Source organism: Neophocaena asiaeorientalis, unplaced genomic scaffold (assembly GCF_003031525.2).
Source record: "Neophocaena asiaeorientalis asiaeorientalis breed wild unplaced genomic scaffold, Neophocaena_asiaeorientalis_V1.1 scaffold722, whole genome shotgun sequence".
Taxonomy (NCBI): domain Eukaryota; kingdom Metazoa; phylum Chordata; class Mammalia; order Artiodactyla; family Phocoenidae; genus Neophocaena; species Neophocaena asiaeorientalis.
The window spans coordinates 1,703,715-1,713,040 of record NW_020175686.1 but is presented as its reverse complement, the minus strand read 5'-3'; positions in this window follow the sequence as shown (position 1 = coordinate 1,713,040).

Here is a 9,326-nt window from a genome sequence, read left to right as displayed (position 1 = left end):
TTATTCAGATTACCAGACTTTAGAGCTTGATGTTAGCTTTATATGGAAAATAGAACAAATCATTTTAGACTATAAAACAGTGTTAAGGCTGGCATTATATCTTACTGATAGATGTTATTTTCTCCAATGCCTTATACAGAATATGTTGTTAACAGCCATTTTTACTTGAATTAATTAACACGGAAGTATAATGACAGAACTAGTCCAGTAGACTTCAAAAATATGATTCTTCTTTAAAACATAAAATATCCCCTGTGTGATTGATGACATCAAAATGGTGACATAAAAGATTCTTGAATTTCCCTCATCCCATGGAATCACTGATTATACAGGTATACACTGATCAATTCCCTATGAAAGAAATCCAGAAACTAGTTGAGTGATTCCTACACATCAGATGACTGAAAAAATGCTTGCATTGAAACAGATAGGAAAAGCTGAGAAACACTCTTGCCAAAAACCCCACTTCCAGAATAAAGCCTGAGGACTGGCATTTACTGATGGACAGTGGTCAAAGCCATCTTCATCTTTTATTTGAAAAATAGTCTCCAAAATCATCCAGCTTTCATTCTGGATCCTCTCTATTCCTGTTTTCAGAGTAGCTGGATTTTAAACTGGAATGCATCCATCCTCTTCTCAAACACTTCCATGACTTTTCATCTCTCCAGGACTAAAATCCAAGATCCAAACTATAACCAACAAGGTTCAGCATAGTAATCATCCTGATCTTTTTCTAACATCTTCTCTAGCTCCTCCTCTCACACACTGTGTTCTAGCCACAATGACCTCACTACAGTTCCTCCAACATAACGACCTACATCTGCCTCAGGGCCTTGGCACTTACTGTTCCTTCTGCCTAAAGTGCTTTTCTCCATATATTTGCATGTTTTGCACACATGTTGAGTAACTTCCCTTCAACAAACTTGATTTTTTTCTTTTGAAATATTCATTACTAGAAAAGCTCTAATAAATTTATGGTAAGGAGGATATTCACTGAACTCACATTTCCATCATTTAGCTGTTCACTTTTCCATATCAGTCCACCTAATTCAAAATACTGTTATGAGTAAACGAAGGGATTATGCATTCTTATGTATTAAACAAAGGATAGAAAGAAAGTTTAAGAGATTAATATTTGAGAGAGAAAATCTTTTGGAGTGCTTCAGTCAAGAAATAAAGATGAGTAAATCTTAACAGAGAGAATTTAATACAGAGAATTATAGGTACTAGACAACTGGAATAAACGAAGGAAAAAAAAAAAACTAAAACATGCAGCAGGAAGCATCTACCACAGGAGACAAGACTGAACAGAAAAGGAGAAATGGTTAGCTTTATCAAAGTTAGTAGCTCCGCAGAAGGATCCTACAGAGTTGGTGCCCTGTTATTTGTGGAAAGAGCTTTCCCTGGATGTGATTGGAGCCTTTGAGAGGTATGATAGCATGATATGATTGGCTCAGATAGAGCTAAGAGAAGCTGGAGGTTAGAGCCAGCCACATTGCTTGGGATATACTCCCTCTGCTGGATATACTTTTGTGCTGGCACAAAAATAAGGAAGAGGTCATTTTACTTCTTGCCAAAGCCCTCTAATGCTCCCAATCATCAGCTAGGAAGCCAGCTGGCAAAGGAGTCAGGAAATGAGGTTTACACATGATACCCAGTCCTAACATCACAGTACAGACTATGGAAGAGTGGATTTAGAGACAAGAGATTAGGGATTAGAATATGGACATCTTCATTGCCTGTTCTTTTGGCACGAATATGTTAAGTTAAATAATCAGAAAGCTAAGTACCTGAAATTTATTAGTTCTGCCCCTTGCTAAAATGAATGCAGAGATTCATGATTGAATATAATAGTCTCAAATTTAAAAAAAAATGAAAGAGGTAGCAGTGGCATTTTAGGATAAATGTAAATACATGCATACATATCTGAGAATCCATGTATAAATGTAATTTGGTAAAATGGTTTACCATCCAGTGGTGTTTAAATATCTTTATAAATATTGGAATAGCTTTATAATTATTCATAGTTTAGCACCCATTCTATACTCTTTGAAATATTCTTCCTGATTTGCTAATATTTAATACAAATGTAGGAAAATACTCACTTTCTGATTAGGAGTATGATAATTTATAAAGGTAGATACAAATAAAACATATAATGAATGTCAGTGGTGCTACATTTAGAGCTTATTATAGAAACGACACTGTTTGATTCATTTTTTAAAAAAAACAGGTGAGAAAATGTTGGTAAAGACCTTATCACCATACATGTACCCATTAATGACAGTAATAACTACAGTTATACCTTTCCATATATGAAGTAAACACTATGCAAATTTGTAATGAACCACAAAAAAAAATTAATTCCACATTTAATTTTTAAATTAAGTACAAAAAATTAAATACACAATTTATGCAAAAGTCCTATTGTTTGTTTTCTTATTGCAATTCAGAGGCTATAAATTCGGTTGAATTTAGTTTAAACTGTTTATAATATATATTTGTGGATATTTATCACTGTTTTAATTAACCATCTCATATAACAGATCTTGTAATTGTTCTCATACAATTTCTTTTTTTTTCCTTTTCCATTATGGATTATTACAGGATATTGAATATAGTGCCCTGTGCTATACAGTAGGACCTTGCTGTTTATTCTGTATAGAAAAATTTGCATCTGCTAATCTCAAACTCCCAATCCATCCCTCCCCCTTGACAACCACAAGTCTGTTCTCTATTTCTGTGAGTCTGTTTCTGTTTCATAGATAAGATCATTTGTGTCATATCAATACAAAGCAATTTAAATCAGAGGGTCTTTACTCTTCTACTATGATTTAGTTGTAACACAACAAACTCTAGGAAATAGTAGAGAAAATATAATAATTACATAAAATACATTTTTAAAACACTATTTTTATTTTTTAAAATAGTAATTACCAAAATGCAGACCATTAAATATGTGAGAAATATTTGTATTTTCTAATTCCAAAATAATGCAACCATTTAACATGTGTAACACCATGCCATTATAGAACTGCTCTGAAATACAGCATTATAGAACTCTTCCTGAAACGTCTATTCTTTCTATTCTATTCTTCTCTATTCTATTCTATTCTATTTATTCTATTCTATTCTTCTATCCTATCCTATCCTATCCTATCCTATCCTATCCTATCCTATCTACTGTCCTATTCTATTCTATTCTATTCTATTCTATTCTGTTCTGTTCTGTTCTATTCTATTCTATTCTATCCTATCCTATCTACTATCCTATCCTATTCTATTCTATGCTATTCTTTCCATTGTTTACCTCTTCCTCTTTCTTCTTTTCCTACTTCCCTCTCTCCAACCTCCATCTCCTCCTCTCTCTCCATCTCCTTCACTTCCTTTTCCATCTCCTCTACTACTTCCTCTCCTTTCCTTCTGTGTTTTTTTTTTCTTCTGAGTTGATCATAACCTATGGTGTGAAAAATAACTGCCCTAGGGTTATGTTAACAATAATTACTCTAGAAATGTTATTTACCAATCTTCTTACTCATAATGATACAGATTCCGCTTAAATACTTCAGTGAATTGGAGGATTTTGTCTCTGTATTTTTGTATATGGTTTCTAGGTTTTGAGTTTTCTTCTTGTTTATCATAAGCTTGGTGATGTTTAGCTTATCAGTTGTGTGTCTGTAATAAAATATAATTACATGACACTAAATTATATTTTATTTTGCATTATTTTTCTTTCTAGTGCTCATTTTTGTGTATATGAAAGTAATATTGGCGAAAACAATCACAATCCAGTTATCTAAACAAAACATGATAATTTATAGATTTTTAAATCTCATTTTTAAATAAACAATATTTATTATTTTTATGAGTATCTAAATATTCCAGAAAGAGTGGATGGAGCTCACTCTGGAGTTAAGAGATCTTAGACTGGTATTTGAATTTTTATGAGTAAATGAATTCTCTTGAAATGTACATGTGACTATGCACAGAATAAATAAATGGTTCTGAAGAGCCAAGGGGCAGGACAGGCATAAAGACGCAGATGTAGAGAATGGACTTGAGGACATGGAGAAGGGGAAGGGTAAGCTGGGACGAAGTGAGAAAGTGTCATGGACTTATATATACTACCAAAATAGATAGCTAGTGGGAAGCAGCCCCATAGTACAGGGAGATCAGCTTGGTGCTTTGTGACCACCTAGAGGGGTGGGATAGGGAGGGTGTGAGGGAGACGCAAGAGGGAGGAGATATGGGGATATATGTATATGTATAGCTGATTCACTTTGTTATACGGCAGAAACTAACACACCATTGTAAAGCAATTATACTATAATAAAGATGTTAAAAAAATAAAATAAAAAATAATGAGGGGAAGTAATTTTAAAAATTCCTTTAAATAGGTACATGCTACCTCATTTTATATTAAGGAAGATAATATATTGACTGTAAGAAGTAGTATTAGGATAGATGTTCTGATATTCTTCTACAAATGTTGTAGAAGGAAATAGTTTCCTATTAATTGACATGAATCCTAAGGTTTTAGTTAAAGTAAAAAGGAAATTTTAAAAAATGACTAAAATTTGTTAGTCTTCTCAGGGATTCTGTGTATCTAATACCTGTTGGCTCCTCACTCTAATATTGGATTGTTTTACTTCCAGACATAGTAAATTTAATTTATCTTGAAATTATACCTATGCTGGCAATTCTATCTATCTATCTATCTATCTATCTATCTATCTATCTATCTAGATAGATAGATAGATATAGACATAGATATATAGATATATACATATATTCTTAGAACGTAGTGAATGCTTCATCATAATTTCAATTTTAGTATACTTTAACATTTAAATCTTAGTATAGTGCATACTCTGAAGGCCTATGTAGCATTGATTCCCCTCTTCCTTCTTCCTTCCAGAATCTCAGTGTACTCATTATTCTTCTCTCCCCCACAGGGTTCTGTACTTCAGTGGATGTTTATCAATGCACATCTCTCAGATTATTTTGTCTAACAGTAATCCTATTTCCTGGAGGGTAATTGGTTTAAGAAAGGGCTTATACCCAATTCCAATCAGTTAGTGTTAGGGAAATCTGTTGGGAGTTTACTGAGGAAATATCAGTGCTTGAGAAAGAGAGTAAGCTGCAGGAATAAATCATCCCTCTTCTTTCTACAGATATGGTTGCATCTCAGGGCTATATAGTCACCTTCCCAAAGAATTAACATTTTTACTAATTTTTGAAATTAATGTGCATATTTCTTATGATGACACTAATTGGTACAAAACTATATTTATTGCTAGAAATTCTTCTATGTCATTTAGCATTTCACCAAATAATATTTTCTAAAGAAGTTCAAAAAATGTATTTCCTTCCTCAACACCTACATATAATATGTAGTTATTTTGAGAAGAAATATTCTCAGGATCTTGTCTAATGCCTAAAAATTTTGGCATAACTTGATACCTAAGGCTGCTATGCATTTGGAGTTTGCTAAATAGCCAGGTGTTCTCTTTCAAAATGGACAAGATGACCATCGATGTGCAATTAACTGAAAATATATGCAACAGGGATATTACTGTGATATTGTATTCCATGAATTTTGTACTCCGTCCAAAACATATATATTCTTCCCGGCACATTTGGAAATAGTATGGCCATTTTGATTTAAAATTATCAAAAACCTTCTTTCACATCTATTGGATAAAAACATTTTTGACGACATTTCTTACATTAGTCCTTGCAAGGAAAAATCTTCCCAATACCTTTTCTTTCCCACAATCTTCCCTCTTTTCAAAGTAATTCTCATAGTAAGGTCTTCTGCAGCTTCACCTGCTTTAAATCACGGTCTTCTTTTCAGTACTCAAAAATGCTCTTGAGGATTTTGTTTACACTGAGAATTGTTGGAAAAGTTTACAAGTCACTCAAGATTGTTAATTATCCATTTGAATTCTCATAATTATCAAGCCCTGAAAAAAGGTGGATTGTTTGATTAGTACTCCAGCTGCTTTCTCTAAGAAAACTCAATGTGTTGCACAGACTTTACCAGGAAAAGTCATACAGGTGACAAACGGCAATGTTCGCCAACTGTTAAACACGTGTAAACTCTTTGAGAAGTTCTTCCCATTTGCAGCAGGTGTCTAGCTGTGTTGTGCTGCTTAGAAGCAGAATCTATTTTAAACATCACCTGGAGAGGTTGGTCTGCTCTTGAAGCTCCTTCAGGAGTTGGCATTCAGAACAGGGTCAGTCATAAAGGATTCTGGCTCCTTGCCTGAATCTCCTGTTATGTTTAGTTCCATTAGATTCAAATATACAAAACATGCCAGTGAGACGAGAAGGTCAATCATTCAGAAATTACATTAGCTGTATCTTGGACGTAATTTTTTCTGTGTCCAGACTACCTATACTACAAATACCAGAATTAAGGAGAGCAGTGTAATTGACTGTTTGCCATCATATGGGAAAAATATATTAGAATCAAGTCAAAAATTTATATATAATTATAAGGGATACCTGGTGTTATAAAGTGTCTGCTCAGCATATTGCCTTCACTGTTTTTCTGTTCCTGAGTGACTTCTCTATCTAAACTATATGTGTACCTTGTGTTTTGTAAATGGTTTCACCCTTAAATTTTCACAAGAGGTGTAAAATGGAAAACATTTGGGACAAGTCACTTGAAAAGACAAATCATCAGCATTATTTTATTTACTCAAACTCAATATGTACCACTCTCTTTTTTTTCCTCCTGTTATTCCTTTATTTTATACTATCTTCATCTATTCTTTATACCTGCTATCATTTCTTCTAATATAGAAATTTAAAATTTTAAAAATATTGCCCAAATTAATGTTTACAAGAAAAGTTGATTTGAAGGAAGATTTATATAATATTTTGTTTTACAACTGAAGATATTGATCTGTTTTTGTTTACTATATATACTAATTATCACATGGCATGTCATATTATACTGATGTATTTTGACTTAGTGTAAATGCATATGTTCATTTTCCTCTATGAATCATGAGGTTTTAAATTTTGACAGATTAAAGCAGATTACATAGCACATATGCAAGATGATGACCTGAAATTCAGGTATGTGTAAATAATAATGCATCATTTCTGGAGTATATTCAGATGTTATTGCATATGCTTACAAGCCATTTTGAATGAATCTTCTTTGCTACATCATGTACTATACTTGTGTATTTTACCAAGTTTTTGATCAAGTTATCTGACTTTGTTGATTTGTATGAACTTTTATATAGTAAAAATAAATAAGTATAACCCATTTGTGTTTAAAATGGGAAGAAAATATTTTATAGTAAAAATAAATAAATATAACCCATTTGTGTTTCAAATGGGAAGAAAATATTTTACTTTCATTTATATTTTTAATTTATGATTTTGATATTGATGTATTTGTCTACGTGTCTATGTGTTTTATGGCATCTGAGTTTTCTATCTTTCTTAGAAAAATGTAGATAGGTTTGAAATATATAGAGATACACACACATATATGTACACACTCATAGATATATAGATATAGATTCAAGGCGGTATAGATATACCTCACTCTGTATGTGTTATGTTTCCTTATATTGTCATTATTCTTTATTTTTTACCAAGTAAGTATTATTTAAGGTAATTAAATTAAATATCTTACAATAATACTTAAAGATTTTTTCTTTTTGCAGATAAACAAATGAGTTTTCAAACCTACAGGTTTATTTTTAAAAGGAGAGAAATTAGTAACCGTCACTTTTTACTTTATTTAAAAATTTTCATTTCAGCTTATAAAATTGTAGACATTTGGTGCACTTTCTTTTGTATAAACTAATTAAAATTAAAACTAATTAAAATCTTATAAATTTAATAATAAATGCCACCATTAGGACTATAGATTAACAATTATTTTAACTGATGGAATTTTGTTACTTGGGTTGCCTGTCAGTGTACTTACCGGGATTATAGGACAGAAGAGTGTCAACCAATTTAATTCCAAGTAAACTTCTGTAAAATATGAGCCACATTTCTGTATGTTGTCTTAAAATTTATAGGCCTTATCTAGTTTTCCTTGTCCCAGTTTATATCATTTACTATCAAAAATGTAGCAATGACACTGATAAAATGTTGCTGTTCACATTGTTCAAAAAATACTATACCTTGGGAAGTCTCTCTTTAAAACACCATTCTGACTCTGAAGAATGGCATTTGGTGTTTGATCACTCGCATTAATATTGTTTTATTTTTATATCAAACAGTAAAAAGGCAGTAACATTGAATTACTGATGACATTTTTATTAGCAAACTGTGACTTGAGATGATGCTTCAAGTTTACTGGACAGGGTACCAAGCTAACATGTTAGAATGTTTGAACCATACAGGGGCTTGTACATGAATAAAATTTTCTTTTAACCCCACCAAGAGGTCCCTAAATACTATCTAAAGTAGCCACATACAGAAGGAGATGGATATTTCTTATAGTAGAGCCTCAGTATATATACATTGAAATACAAATGTAATTACTAGGAGTCCAAGAAAGAAGGAGAAAGAGAAAGAGAGAGAGAGAGAGAGATGCTGAGAGAGGGAGGGAGAGAGGCTTGCTTCTCAACTATGAAGATAAAGTATTTCTTTTTTTACAATGTATTAGAATCATCTAGAAATTAAAATAATCATTTTCAGCACAACATTGCAATACAAAAACAATTTCATTAGACACTAAGAATAACCAGTCATTAAAAATTTGTAATGTTATCTTACTAACCATTCTTTTAGTGTTATTGATGTTCTCCCAAAGGTAAATGCTAGATGCCATGGTTCTCTGTTCATTAGGCAGCTATTGGTAGAAAATAAGGGCATTTATAGTTAATGTACTAAATACTTTTATCATTTATAGTTCTTTAAATTTTTATTTTGCCACTGTTTCCAGGAAATGACTTATAGTTCTATGATTTTATAGCTCAAAGTTGCTTTCAGGGTTGTATAGAAAATGATTCCAAGTAGATTTTTAAAAAATATTATTACATACAGCCCTCTGGGAAATAATTAAAATTCACCAAAAAGGTTTGCTATTGTTTTGAAATCCAAAAAGAGCCCCAAAATGATTGACATATATTTGTTAAGACAAAATACCAGGCTTTGGCTTCTGGAACACATGGGGCTGAGTCCATGCTGACAGCCTGGGGGCTTCGGGACAACACGGGGTCGAGTTCATGCTAATGGGAGCCAAGTCTCCTCAGGACTTGCTGGGGCTTCAGCTTCGGGACATTGTGGGGTCCAGTTCATGTTGACGGGAGCCCCATCTCCTCAGGACCTGCTGGAAGGTGGTG